We start from the raw sequence: 14,834 nt of genomic DNA, 5'->3' as shown, positions 1-14,834 counted from the left end.
CCTTTCCTTGCTTCCCTGGGCTACCCCCTCCCTTTGGTATTGAGCAGTGCGGGGGAGACTATGAGGTCAGAGCACAACACAGATTATTGGCCCAAACATAATAATTTATTTTACTATTTACACAATTATGGAGCACACACACAAACACTAAACGAATAAGGCACAACTGTAAGAGTAAGCATACACTTACCAACCAACAGGGCATAAACGAACAGGAGTTAAATACAATCCTCCCTGGATGGGCTGGAGTCTATATTGATGGTGCCCCACCCAGGCCCATAGCTAGGACATTTTTAGTGCCCCCCCCAAAAGCCCCACGCATGTGCACTGACATCACAAAAAATGCACTGACATCACAACAAATAAGAAATCAAATAAAAATAAAATATGCTCAGCACTGAGATGCACCCCCCTCTCCCTCCCTGATGCCTAGCCAAGGCAGGGATAGAGGGCTCCCAGAAAGGGAAAGAAATTGAAAAAAGGGAAAGAAAGAAATGGGGGAAAGGGAAACAAAGAAAGAGAAGGAAACAAAGAAAGAAAGAAATGGAAGAAAGGAAAGGGAAAGAAAATGAAAGCCTCTGTACATGTTTGTTTTCCCCCAAGTTCCAAATCCCCCCCCCAGCAGTTAAAAAGGAGCTTGAAGGCTTACACTGTAATGTTTCCCTTTGGCTGTGGGTTCCCAGGCTAGAGTACTCACTGAGCCACCTGTTCTCAGGTCCATTCAGCATATACAAAACGAAACTGAAACAAGAGCCCCATCCAACAGGATCAAACCAAATCACACAGATATTAGGGGAAGAGAGCAGACAATTCCACTACATGTATACAATGAATATACCACAAGATTACAAGACCCCTTTTGGGGTGGGGGAGTGAGAGAGCAACAGAAAATACACTGACGGGCTGTTCTCCCCCCCCCCTTCCTGCAGAGGCAGATGAGGAAGCCCCATTCAAGGCAGTGAGTGATACTCCAGCAGGGCCCTCTCTGGAACTGGCTTTTGAGCAAGGGAAACCTTTACCTTTATCTATATTTTCTATATTTAAAATTATTTAGAATTTATCATTGTGATATGTCTGACTTCATTTGCGTGATTTTTCTATGAGATTTTTTAAATCATTTTTTTTGTTTCTTTATTTGAGGCCCCGGCAGATTGCGAGGCCCTAAGCTGTAGCTTATTTAGCTTATGCGTAAATCCAGCACTGCCAATGGCCCATCTAATCCAACACTGTGTGACACAGTGGCCAAAACCCAGGTGCCAGAAGTGTACATCCATTAACCTGGTGAAGAAGAAGAAGAAGAAGAAAAGATTAGATTTATATCCCGCCCTTCACTCATTGTCTCAGAGCGGCTTACAAACTCCTTTCCTTTCCCTTCCCCTCCCCACACCAGACACCCTGTGAGATAGGTGGGGCTGAGAGAGCTCTTTCAAGAACTGCCCTTTCAAGGACAGCTCATCATAAGTATGGCTTGCCCAAGGTCATCCAGCAGCTGCAAGTGGAGGAGTGGAGAATCAAACCCGGATTCCCCAGATTAGAGTCCGTGCACTTAACCACTACATCAAACTGGCACCCAGCAGGGCCCAAAGGACCAGCCACCATAGACAATGTGTTTGTAAAGTGTCATCAAGTCACAACCAAATTATGGTGACCCCAAAAGAGTTTTCAAGACAAGAGATGAACAGAGGTGGTTTGCCGTTGCCTGCCTCTGGCCAGCGACTCTAGACTTCTTTGGTGGTCTCCCATCCAAGTACTAACCAGCGCCAATTCTGGTTAGCTTCCGAGATCTGATGTAATCAGGCTAGCCTGGACTGTCTGGGTCAGGACAGTAGACAATACTGAGATCGACAGTCTGGCACTTTCATATATCTGTGACCTGGAAGCCCCTACAATGTCACAAGGGCCTTTGGGCCATCCTGGTGGGAGCAGATGGGCTAAGCATCTCTGCTGAGAAGTGGGCCTTCTACCAGTCCATGGATCTTAGCAGACGTCAGATCAAGCTGACTCTGGTTTCCTCTCTGGAGTCCATTGTGTGATCTATTGCTTCATGGTGCTTCATGGTAAGGCTGGTGCTGCTGACTGCTTTCATGGTACAACAAAGCTGTTTATCATCATGCTAAACTTGTTCAACACACCATGTAAGCCATCTAAGGACTATGGAGGGAAGTGGAAGCTTTAGAGCATTTTGGAGGAAAATTCATTTTTAAATGAGAACAGAAATGGTTTCAGGGATTTGAATAGAATAGAGTGATGTTTGTGCATGTCCAGCCACGGTGTATGGAAAACACGTACCATGTTCATTGTGTACAGTAATTTACCTGTTGATGTAAAAAACCAAGCGGGTGTGGAAAAACTGTCAGCACAAAGAAGGGGGAGGGAATGAAGTTGTCCAAAGCACCACATAAATGAGCTTGATTTCCAAATGCCATAAAATGTCTTATTAGAGATTAAAGACACCTGGGTATCTGAAAAGCTCCCGTCCTTTTTCTCCTAATGAGACGAACACAACGATAAAATTTCGGTGCATTTCAACATCCCTCTATAATTCTATTTATTTTTTTTAAGTGTCAGCGGCAACAGCCGAGACTGAGGAAGGGGTGGCAAGGAGAGTTCTTTGATATTCACTATGGAGGGTCCTGAAAAAGCCAGCCTATTGACTTCATCAGGTGGATACTTTAGTTCCAAAAAGGGTTGTTGTAGATCCCTCAGGTGAGAATCTCTGTCTGTAGAATTGGAGCAGATGCGGCTATAGCGTAGAGCATGGCTGTATACAATGGATCATTTGGTATGTTTAGGATGGTAGCTGGAGGTCAGAAGGTTTCCAGTATAAGGCGGTGTCTCTGTGCCCATTGTGTATTTTTACAGTAGTGTCCAGAAAACGTATTTCTTGCATAGATTGGTTCATTGTCAGGTTGCTGGCAGTGTTCCATCTAAGCTGAGTTAGTGTGAGCTAGCTCACAGTTTTTTAGCCTCCGGCTCACACATTTTTGTCTTAGCTCAGGAAGGATGGCTCCAGAGCCAACTGATTTATGCAGTGGCCAAATCGCTCACTCACAACTTTAATGCCAGCAGCTCACCAAGTAGGATTTTTGCTCACCAGACTCCACAGCTTAGAGGGAACATTGGTTGATGGTGGGGTGAAAGGCATTGAATGCCTGGTGGAATATGTCCAGTGCTTCTTTACCATGAGTCCATTCAATAAAAATGTTGTCAATATAACGCAAGTATAAGAGAGGTGTGAGTGGGTGGGAGTTTTGGAAGCATTGCTCCAAGTCATCCGTAAAGATGTTCACATACTGTGGTGCCATGGGGGTGCCCATGGCTGTACCAAGAGTCTGAAGGAACAAGTTGTCACCAGATTTGAAGTGGTTGTGGGTGAGAACAAAATGGCACAATCTGGTGGCAAAGTCTGCTGTGGTGGTGTCAGAAATCACGTTCCTTATGGCTTGTAATCCATCTTTGTATGGGATGTTGGTATACAGCGATTCCATGTCCATGGTGGCTAAAATAGTATTCTCTGGAAGGCTGTTCAAAGATTGTATTTCCCTCAGAAAATACTAGGAGCATTGATGGCATAGGGTCTTAGAACTGAGTCCATGTATCCAGATACCCCCACAGTGGTAGTGCCTGTGCCTGAGACAATGGGGCATTCTGGGTTGCTAGGTTTGTGTATTTTGGGTAGAAGATAAAAGGTACCTGGTCAAGTTTCCTGTGTTGTGCCTGAAAGGATTTGTTCCTGAATGTGCAGGGGTAATTCCTTTATATTCCTGTTTAGTTCATTTTTACATTCCTGTGTGGGACCAGAGTCCAGTTGTTTGTAAAAAGCAGTATTTGAGAGTTGTCTTTGAGTAGGGTTGCCAACCTCCAGGTGTTGGCTGGAGATCTCCCAGGATTACAACTGATCTCCAGGCAACAGAGAGCAGCTCCCCCCCCTGGAGAAAATAGCCACTTTAGAAGGTGAACTCTATGGCATTATACCTCACTGAAGTCCCCCCTCCCCAAACCTCACCCTCAGGGTCCACCCCCAAAATCTCCAGGTATTTTTGAACCCAGAGCTGGCAGCTCTGTCTTTGAGCCTCCTGGATGTAGCCTGATCTACTCATGATAACAACAGCTCCACCTTTGTCTGCCTCTTTAATTACAATATCTGGATTGTTCCTGAGACTGTCTATGATCTTCTGATTGATAACAGTAACCTTTGACATTGGTGTGTGTGTGTGTGTGGGGGGGTTGCATGGGACTGGATAAATCAGCTCTTCACTGTTAGAAAGGAGACTGGCTGTCAGATTCTACTGACCATAAAAATCTGGACATTTGGGATTTTCTTTTGTTTTCAGTCTTTGGCAGAAACTGGGATCCACAGAAAGTTGGGTAGGGTTAAAGACCCCTCCAACATCTTGTTACTGCAAGGAATTCTGCACATGCTCTGAAGATCCCGCTATGGCCTTGGTAATGTATACTTGAGTTAGATCAATGAGACTGCTCTTTACTTGAATGTCTTGTGTTGTGTTATTGCGTGTCTTTCCTCCTGTATTTTATTTTGCCTTTTCTCCACCCCTTTTTCAATCCAACCACCCTTTCCCCATCTTTTATAACTCTTTCTAAAGACATTTTTTGCTTCGTTTAGTACAACTTATTTCTCTTAATCTTTCCCCCATGTGCTAGATTGCATGGGCTCTAGAGACTTTGTTATAAGGTATTTCCCAGGGTTTCCTCCTTTTTATTTTGTTTTTGGTTTAGTACTGTGAGGGAGGGGTGGCGGTATGGTACAGACCGATTTTGTCAGATATTGGAAGCTAAGCAGTGTCAAGACTTGGAGGGGAGACCACCAAGAGAGAGATTCTGCTGAGGGAGACAATGGCAAACCATCTCTGCTTTTCACTTGCCTTGAAAGTCCCTTGCTAGGGTCGCCATACATTTGCTGCAACTTGAAGGCATTTTACACACAAACACTAGCACCATGCTAGAAGGATACATACTCATGGGGTTAGTCTGGATGTTCTTAAGAGGCCCCTTAGTGGTGGCAGCTGGTTAAATGGGTTCTTTCCAAGGAACTCTTGTCCCAAGGGAGTTTCCCAGCCAGGAAAGTCACCCTGGCTTTCCCTCTCCCTACTGAAATGCTAACTAAGTTGTGTTGATTAAGCAGGAAAATAGGAGGTCTCATCCATGTATGCCACTGTGGATTCTTTGGAGGAACAGTGGAATATCAGTGTGAGGGATGAAAACCTAGATTGTTCAGGCTCCCCAGAGACATGTACTTTTGTGCTCAAAAATGTAATTGCGTTTCCCGCAGTGATTGTCATGCGTGAAACAGGCCCTGTGCTCTGTGTTAAAAAGAGCGTCCAAAAGAAGCTCTGTTTCTTTTAAGAACACCAAGTGGCTCTAGAAAATTACAAGCAGTTTTACCTTTAAAGTTAGCAACGTTCCATGATAGTTTTTTTAGGACAGTCATAGAAGGACATTGTATGTCCTTGGTTGCTCAAACTGTCATCATCAAGGTGGCTTGACAGAAAGGCTTTTTTTTTCCTTCCTCCATACAGCAGCCGGATGTCCTCAATAGCACCACAGGAGTGATAAGCCCTTGCCGTGGACCCAGTGACACAGTATATACCCTCATTAGTTGGTAGCAGAAGCATGGCCCCCTTCCACTCTGCAGAGAGGCACGCTGCATCATACTCTTTAGAAGCAGAGGTAATTAAATCCCAGAGTAAATCCTGCAAATTTGCCTTCATGACAGAATGAGCACTCGGTTTATATTAAGGAAACTCGAGATGTGAAGCTGAAACAGTGGCTCCTTTCCCTCAAAGCACTAAAGATATTTTCTTTCCCTCTAATTCGACCTCTATGGGCAAGGACAGCACCGATACCTTACATCTTCTTACCTGCCAGAGTAAGACATGAAGGCATGGCAAAGGCAGGAAGGAAGACATGGTGGCATTTCCCCAAAAAACAGGTTATACAAATTTGGTCTGAGCTAGGGTTGCCAGGTCTGGGTTGGAAAATACCTGGAGACTTTGGGGGTGGATCCAGGAGAGGGCAGGGTTTGGGGAGTGGAGGGGCCTTGGCATGGTAGAATGCCATAGAGTTCACCCTTCAAAAGAGCCATTTTCTTCAGCAGATCCAAAAAAACAAGGGAAAAAGACTAGCATCACAGAAGTCCTTCTTACACCATGAACCTTGTGGTCTGTTGAAACTGAAATTGCTGAAATCAGGTTCCACTTACACAGCCGGCAAACTGAAGAAGTCGAAGGAAACACATCTTCTAAGTATCTAGAACGGGCATCTTTGCACAATATTTGGACAATATTATGACTATGTGGACTCCTATCAAGTTACACTGATTACATGGACTTTATGTCTTATCTATTAAGGAGAAAATATTGCATCTTATGCCTTATTATAGTTACAGTATGCACTAATGTTGTGACACCACCAACTTTATAATTGTTTAATATATTGTTTGGCAATCTTTGATGGTGTTTTCTACTAGTGGAATTTATATATTTGGGATTTTCTTCAGGGGAGCTGATCTCTGTCAGCTGGAGATCAGTTGTAAAAGCGGGAGATCCCCAGGCCCCAGCTGGAGGCTGGCAAGTCTAGTCTGAGCCTTAAGTTTCGACACAACTACTCTCTCACCTCTCTGTGGCTACCCTTTTCTCATCCTCCCGCCCCATTGGGCCTCTCTCCCTCACATCTCTGCACTGCCCACTTTCCAGTGTATGACTCCAGTTCTTTTCCTCAGCTTCTTTTCAAACAGTTTCTTTGCAGTGGTGACAAAACATACTTAAAGAACCAGGAGCACCTCTATGGAAATGGATAGGAAGATACCCTGTTTCCCCGAAAATAAGACCTACCCAAAAAATAAGCCCTAGCAAGATTTCTATGCATTTGTAGTATAAGCCCTAGTGTGTCTTCGTGAGAAAAAATAAATATAAGACAGTGTCTTATTTTCGGGGAAACACGGTAGAAATACGGATACAAGGGCTGGATGGATTGGACTCCTCCCTGCTCCTGCTCTCAGTTTCCGCTCAGTGTTGGCTGCTGGTGTGTGTCAGCAGCCCAAGCAAAGAGATGAGTGGTAGTGGAAAATGCGGTCAAGTGTTCCCTCTAAGCTGAGTTAGTGTGAGCTAGATCACAGTTTTTTTTAGCCTCTGGCTCATACATTTTTGTCTTAGCACAGGAAGGATAGCTCCAGAGCAAACAAATGAATGCAGTAGCCAAATTGCTCACTCACAATTTTAATGCCAGTAGCTCACAAAGTCCTGGCGGGAGCTGGTCCATGGGGTCGCGAAGAGTCGGACTCGACTGTGCGACTGAACAACAACAAGCTCACAAAGTAGAATTCTTGCTCACAAGACTCCATGGCTCAGAGGGAGCATTAGATCCAGTGGGGTTTTCAAGGCGACAGACTTTCAGAGGGGGTTTGCCATTGCCCGCCTCTGTGCAGTGACCCTGGACTTGCACAATGAGTTAAACAGAGCTGGTCCAGAGAACACATCTATATATCTAATAGCCAAATCGCCCCCTCTGTGTGGATATCTAAATCTGCACATCGGGGGCACTTGGGGGGCAGAGAGATTTCCCTGCACACACGGAGCAGTCTCCAGGTGTGCAGAAAAATCTAAAAAGTTGAAAAAAAATATACGGGGGATATTTAAATCCCCCCAAAAGTACAAGAGCATTCCCTGCACATGCGTAGACCCAGTGTCTCGCTGCCACTGCGGGTGGGGGAGATAAGCTGTATAGAAATATTGATTTCTAAATGTCTCCTGCCTTCTCCTGTGATGTCTTTCTGATAACATGTTGTGCCTTATTTCCTGTTGCAAGCCAAATGGTGGGCCAGATGGCCTGAACAACTTTATAACCCACATTTTTCACACTTCCATGCTAGAAGCTAGACTGTAAGGCTCCACACTAGGCCTCACATGAGTGTTGTCACGTAGGCAATGAAGAAGCTGTGGAGTTTGGGTCACCTGACTGCAGGAGGGGCTCCAAACTTCTAGCCATTCCTGTGTTGCAGCTATGGCAACCAACAATTGGGCACACCCATGCCCACTCGCAATTGGCTGATGGCCACAGCTAATTTGTGACTGGAATTAGGCTATAATTGATTGATCCCTTTGGGAGTGAGTTTCTTAGCTCTCCCTCCCTCCTCTTGTCGTTGTCTGTTTTATGACGCCTGGAAAAGCTGTCTCTTGGAAAACAAAGAGTTGCTTTGTGAACTGGAGAACATGGTTGTGCAAAGATGGGATTTCTCCTCAAAATCCCCTGGTACTTGGACTATTTTGGACTGATGAAGGTTCCTGACTTGGTAACTATGAATCATTAATGTTTAGTTAAGGCAAACAGCCCTAGCCTTTGTTATTTTTTAAATCTCTGGTAGTCTGTTGCTGTGCTCTGTACTGAATAAAGATCCTTTTTGTTGCTAATTTGTTTTTGATGTTGTAACTTGACTTCCAAGTCTAAGTCCTGTGCCTAAACGCTCACCATATATGCTACCATTGGAGAGTAAAGCGTGCATCTCTGAGCTAGAGTTGCTACTGTGTTAAATCCCAGATGCTAACTAAGGGCTGGAATCTGTTCCTTCGGAAATGCAGGGACTAGTGAAAAGAGGTTCTAGTGGCACATTGTTCTGAAAACTCGAGAGGGTATAGACCATCTTGTGGTTTTTTGTTTAATGTATTGAAAAGTACAGGATTCCCTTCCATCCCTGGACTGGCCTGGGTGGGCTAATCCTGTACAGAAGCCTTGGTGGGCCAGCAGCTGTGAGCCACTCAGGCCTCACTGCTGCCAGTGTGGGGGAGAGGGAGAAGTCTTGATAGACTTCAGGGCTTCTCGCTGCCGCCTCTGGGGAGAGAGGTGGGAGAAGGCTTAGCAGGCTTCAGGGCTCCTTGCCGCCGCCGGGGAGGGAGGTGGGAGAAAGCTTGGCGGGCTTCAGGGCTCCTTGCCATCGCCCCCAGGGAGGGGGATGGGAGAAGTTTTGGAAGGCTTCAGGGCTCCTCGCCACCATGATGGGGGGGGGAGAAGGCTTGGCGGGCCTCAGGCCTCACCACCATTACGTCGGGGAGGAGGGAGAAAGCTTTGTGGGCCACATGGGTCTGCCTGCTGGGCTCACCTGCTACCGCTTCCTTCTCCTGTGGAGGTCCTGCTTCTGGAGGCTGGGAGCTGTGGGGAATACTCCCTCCCATGAGTATCGCGGGTTCCCCTCTTGTTCATTCTAATGCCCACTGGCAAATAATTCTTCCATATCATGTCTGCGTACACCTTCAGTCTTGATGTATGAAACAGATCTTGAAAAACAGTTCAGCTATTGAGTGCTGACAGATGAACAACCACCCATTTTCTACATAGGGAAATGAGAGCTAGCTTAAAGCATGTCAGAGTGTGAGGAGGAAAATTCAAATGGCTCCCTATAGTAGTGACAGCAATATCCATGATTATCTAGTTATTTTAGAAATCCTGCCCTTTTTTTATAATCTATTTGTTGAATTTTCAAATATAAGAGAGAAAAACAGATAACGATGATTTACACATCACAATATTTACGATTAAGTACATTAATTAATTATACATTTCATCCATATCTCATTCATTATAATAATCCAGATTACCACGTATATCAAGTTTATCTAAGTTGCTCCATTAACAAGGTTTATAACATCTCATAATTCATTACAGCAACATTCTTACACCTAAACCTTTCCCAAACTAGTTCAAGTATTCCCATGGAGCTATTCTATTCCTTTAACTTACTTAAGATCTTATTTCCTGTTTGTTCTGTGCATAAGACCATTTAATTAGAAGTCTTTACCTTCCCAAGAAAAAACATGACTTATTGGCCTTTCTTATTCTATAACAATTCAGTCATTATTCTCGACTTACAGTCTTTTATTTATGTAATTATAATTAATTATCCTTACATTAAGAGGCCCAGTTGTAAACAAACCCCATTTCTTATTCTTGCCATTATATCACCAGTACAAAAAAAATAATAATCATCATACAATATTTCTGATTAGGAACTTATTTGCAAAGACACTCTATTTAACTAATCAACTCATGTCTTATTCCTAGGTATTTTAATTATAAAAGATATCTATATAGAGACATTCTGTAATCCAATTAAATTGTTCTATTATTCTATTTTTGTTAATAATTGTTATGTCAATGAAAGGTTTTATTCCAAAACATGCAAAACAGTATACAGAAATGGGGGGGGGAAGAATCAAAAAGGGGTCCAACTAAACAATATAACTCACCCCATGAAGCTAAACTTCTTTCACCTTACACACTCACATGCTAACTATCTTTTTCTTTCCTCCTTTCCCTTTTCTTTCTACAACACCATTAACGCTCTTTCCTTTTTTCCCCCTTCAAAAAACCATATATACCCAAAAGAGAGACAAAGATCTATTAACAACAAACATATCTTTTTTTCCTTCATTCTTCCCCATCTTTCAGTAGTCTCCTTTTTCCTTTCAACCTCTTTTAAGTGTCTTGCATTTTTGTATTCAGAAAATTTAAGGTCCAAATCAATTCTTCCATGTTTCAAAAAGGCAATTCTCAGTCTTTTGTACACTTTGCATTTCTCTACACCATTCTCTTCTCCTCTTTTACGCTTTTTTCCTTATTCTTTTTTCTTCTTGCAGCTTCTACTGGATACCCTTCCAAATTATTTTTTTCCAATACAAAGTCTTCTGCTTCATTTAAATCACATCCTGGAGCTTCCTTGTTTTCCAGCATCTCTTTTCATATAGTTATCAACTGATTATCAAACAGTTCTCTTGCCTCCTCTTGGGGATCGTTCGAGTCCTCATCAAAACTCTGAATAGGTTGAACATGCTCTCCAATTTCTCCTCATTTTGAATTACATTTCTTGGGCTTTCAATCAGGTTTTTGCAGGCATCCTTTACTGCCTGTGTAATTTCCTTTTGCAAAAAAGCCTGAAATTGCTCCCAAGTAAGTGTATCCACCAGTGTCTCTGGATCTAGTTCTTCACTCTCGACTTCCAGCTCCATTTTAAAGCATGCCCACCCATACACTTTCAGTTCTCAGTAAGTTATTTGCACGCATTTTACTTTATTACCACTCCTCTGTTGTCTCAGCTTATACTTCCAATCAATAATAACAGTTGAATAGCAATTCAAACAGGACAAAAAAGAAAGGTCTTTTCTTACCCTCCTCATTTTACTGCAAATCTCTTCTCCGGACACTTCAAAGCCACTTTTATATATATATTTGGAGATATCTCTTTGGGGTGCTAAAGTTCGATTTCTACTTGATCTTATGTGGTATAAAATCCTCGTTGCAATGCTTTTCTTAGCTCATGCAATATATAATTTAAAAACAATGGCTGGTCATCGCTAAGGAAAACATGGCAGCCATGTTTTCTCTGCTTCTCCGCTCCTGCTTTGGGGCAAGTCTGCAACACCTCCGCGATTTGCCATCTGCGGGGGTGGCTGAAAAAGCCCCCTGCTGCTCCTCTCCCTCCAGGAAGTTGAGCTGAAGGTCCCAGCTACTGTGGGAGACCCCTGAAGAACGAAGAGGGAATGAATGGCTCGGGAAAATCCCGAGACACATCCGCTCGCGGCGCCAACACCGGAAGTTCTAGGAATCCTGCCCTTTAATGGTACCCCAAATCTTCACCCGAGCCAGGCTTCCTTCACAGATATTACTGTAGGGATAGCCCAGGTTTAGATGAATGTTGGTTTGTCATGTTGCTTTCCCCAGGATCAGAACAATTTTTTAAACCCACAACCAAAAAACTTCATACTTCCACGGATGAAACCCAGAATTGACACAGATCTGCACTGTAAATGTAAGTTACAACAAAATGAAGCAGAGTTTTGTGGCATTTTAAAGACTACTGGACATGGGGGAAAGCCTGCAGGCATCCTGTAGACTTTTGAATCAGATCACAACATGTGATCGTAATGGTTTAATTAACCATTGTCTTATTTCTGAATCTAATTTGGTGGCTATTCAGTTAGTATCTCTGTATAGTTTGGAATGGAAAAGTTGCAGGTCAAAAGGAGCTGTAGAATTTAGGGGGAAAGTGTATTATATGAATGAGTGGTTTGGAGGAATGAAAAGAAGAACAGAGAGTCAGAAGGGGAGGCTACGAGAAGAAGGAAAACTGGCAGAGGAAATGGGACCAAGAGAAGTATACATGATCAAGAGACATGACATTCCCAAATTTATTTTGAAATACACCAGCTAGGACTACTTATATTTAACTGGAGAAATACTAGCCCTGCTATTTTGTTTACATTCTCTATAATTATTCAGTAGCTGTAATTCCTAGAAGCACAAGAAGCATACTGAGAAAATGCTTCTGATACTTTAATCACCCCTTCCTCTCCATGATGGGTTATCTGACTAGATTATAAAAGATCAGGAATTAGGTCACAGCAATATAGCCAAATTGCACTGTCTCTTAAAAGACAGACTTTAATGACCCCATTCTTAAGTTGTAGTTATGTTAATAGATCTTCAACATAGGCTGAATTCCAGCAATTCTTTGAAATAATGAGAAGTACTGCCTTTTAAAAGAAGCTATGGTCTCTGCATGACCATTTAGGAGCACCTTTTGGATTTTGCATGGATCATATATTGGAGATAAATGAAGGCTTTTGCATAAAGCATAGCACCCACATTGACCCATTTGACCACTGAACTACACAGGGATGTGCCCCCAGTGCAATGCAGTGGCCTGAAGTGTGGCGTTATGTGTCCAATATTCCTTTCAATCATTATTTTTGTCCTCCAATAAGCTGCACTGAAATTGTGTTATTTTACAGAGTGTTTTTAGAAAAGGTAGTAATGGATAATCACAGTCACCTGCAATCAAAAGAGACAACACAGAAGTAACTGTACTCTCAACAGTTTATAAATCAATTTGAAATTAGGGAACATTATGGCCCGTGCTTTTTCCCCCCGTGAAACGGTAGCCATGGATAATCACAGTCACCTGCAATCAAAAGAGACAACACAGAAGTAACTGTACTCTCATCAGTTTATAAGTCAATTTGAAATTAGGGAACATTACCTATGAACTGTCCATAGCTATGAGGGTATTGTGAGAAATTGGCATAGGCTCGACATTTTAAAGATGTGTGAGTCCTGTGTACTTTTTCAAAATCTGCGTAGCAGATATGTGTGATGATACTATCAGCACCACATACGAGTTGAACACTTAAGCTGTGACATTTCTTCTGTTTGTGATATGTTGATTGACAAGTCCTTGGCAGTCTCACAGCTATATGGGTTGCATCTGCAACTCCAATTATGGAAGGCAAGTGTATGGCTGAGTAGAAGGCAGTCTTGATTCTTGAAAGTGAGGTGGGATCATTGGAGAATGAGATAAACTTAATCATGTGTCTCATCATGGCATCCAGGAAAGTAAACATCTGCTCAGAGACGACTGCACCAAGATCAACAACTTTTTCAAGGGAGCCAGAGGCAAGTACACAAAGTCCAACCAGGTTGGGGATGTGTGTGGAGATCACAGCAGCAGACACTCAAGAATCTGCACGGGGCTGGAAGAGCAAAGAAACAGCCTGCCTCATAGCTAGCAACTTTTTGCTGGGGGGTCCCCTAATTTTTTGCTCAGTGGACCAGCCATTATACGCTTTTTGGAGCTACCTGCCTTCCCCCCCCCCCCCCGACTGTGCTGGTTCAGATCGACAGGCACGTAGCTACTGTGGAGCTCAGGGGGAGGAGAAACCAAGGCTCAGGTTGGGGCCCTAGAAGAAACATTAGGGGGCTGGGCCCCGCGGGCCCCGCATTATTGTTGGGCCTAGAAACAGCTGGGAACTGTGTGGCTATTACAGCAGGAAAAACCTTGGGAAGGGCAAGAGAAGGCTGCAGTGGTCACTCATAGAAGGTGAGGCAGACATAGGCAGCTCTGGGAACTGAGGTGTAAGAGATGGCACAAGTGAGAAGGCCTGGGAGGGGAGCCCAGTGGGAAGGCTGAAAAGGACAGCCTGCAGAGTGGAGCCCAGGTTTAAAGAGCCAGCACATTTGTTACAACAGAAAAATGATTCTATCATTATAATCACTGCAATATAGCACTGACTTTTCCATTCAGTCCTAGGGATTCTATCTGTGGCACTGGATACAGAGGTACAATCAAGTGAAACCAATGAGGAACACCATGGTAAATATTTACACACTATCCTAACAAATTTATTAAGAGCTAGCCAAGCGGATCTGGTTAGACCATTACAATCAGGATCGAGGACCAAGGGATTGTCTCCCATTTGCTGCTGTGTGTTGGTGACCAGTCCATAAATCTGTTTGTGCACAACACATTTTCAAGCCCACACTCTACACAAAGCCTACAAAGAGCTTGTTTTTCACCCTGAGTAGCAAAACAACAGGACAGTGATCTCCAATGCTGTGTCCACCAGTATCTTTCCTGACATCCTCTGCTTCTTTCTCCAAAACATCCTGGCATTCCCCCAGCTCAATAGAGCAGAATGTGTTGTAGAAAAGCCCAGAAGGGCTCATCTTTGCAGTTTTAAAATTGGAATTGACCACGTGATACCTTTCCAATTTTGGTATAGCAAACTAAGATCTACATGTCAGAATTGCCAGCATATGCCACATCTCAAGTTCAAGGGGAACCAAACAATATTTGCTTTTGCTGGTGTTGTGGGTATACACAAGTTTAACAGCACTGAGATATTTCAGACTTTCCCCTTTATTTCTGTGTTGTGAGTCCAGGAATAGTCAACAGCTCTGCCATTGCTGTAAGGAACGCCCTTGCAAATGACTATCCCGATGTATAATAGAGAGCATGAGGATCCATCGATTTCTTTCTCCATGCACTGTTT

This window comes from Gekko japonicus, unplaced genomic scaffold, assembly GCF_001447785.1.
Source record: "Gekko japonicus isolate JY-2015 unplaced genomic scaffold, Gekko_japonicus_V1.1 scaffold804, whole genome shotgun sequence".
NCBI lineage: Eukaryota > Metazoa > Chordata > Lepidosauria > Squamata > Gekkonidae > Gekko > Gekko japonicus.
Note: the sequence above shows the minus strand (reverse complement) of the source record.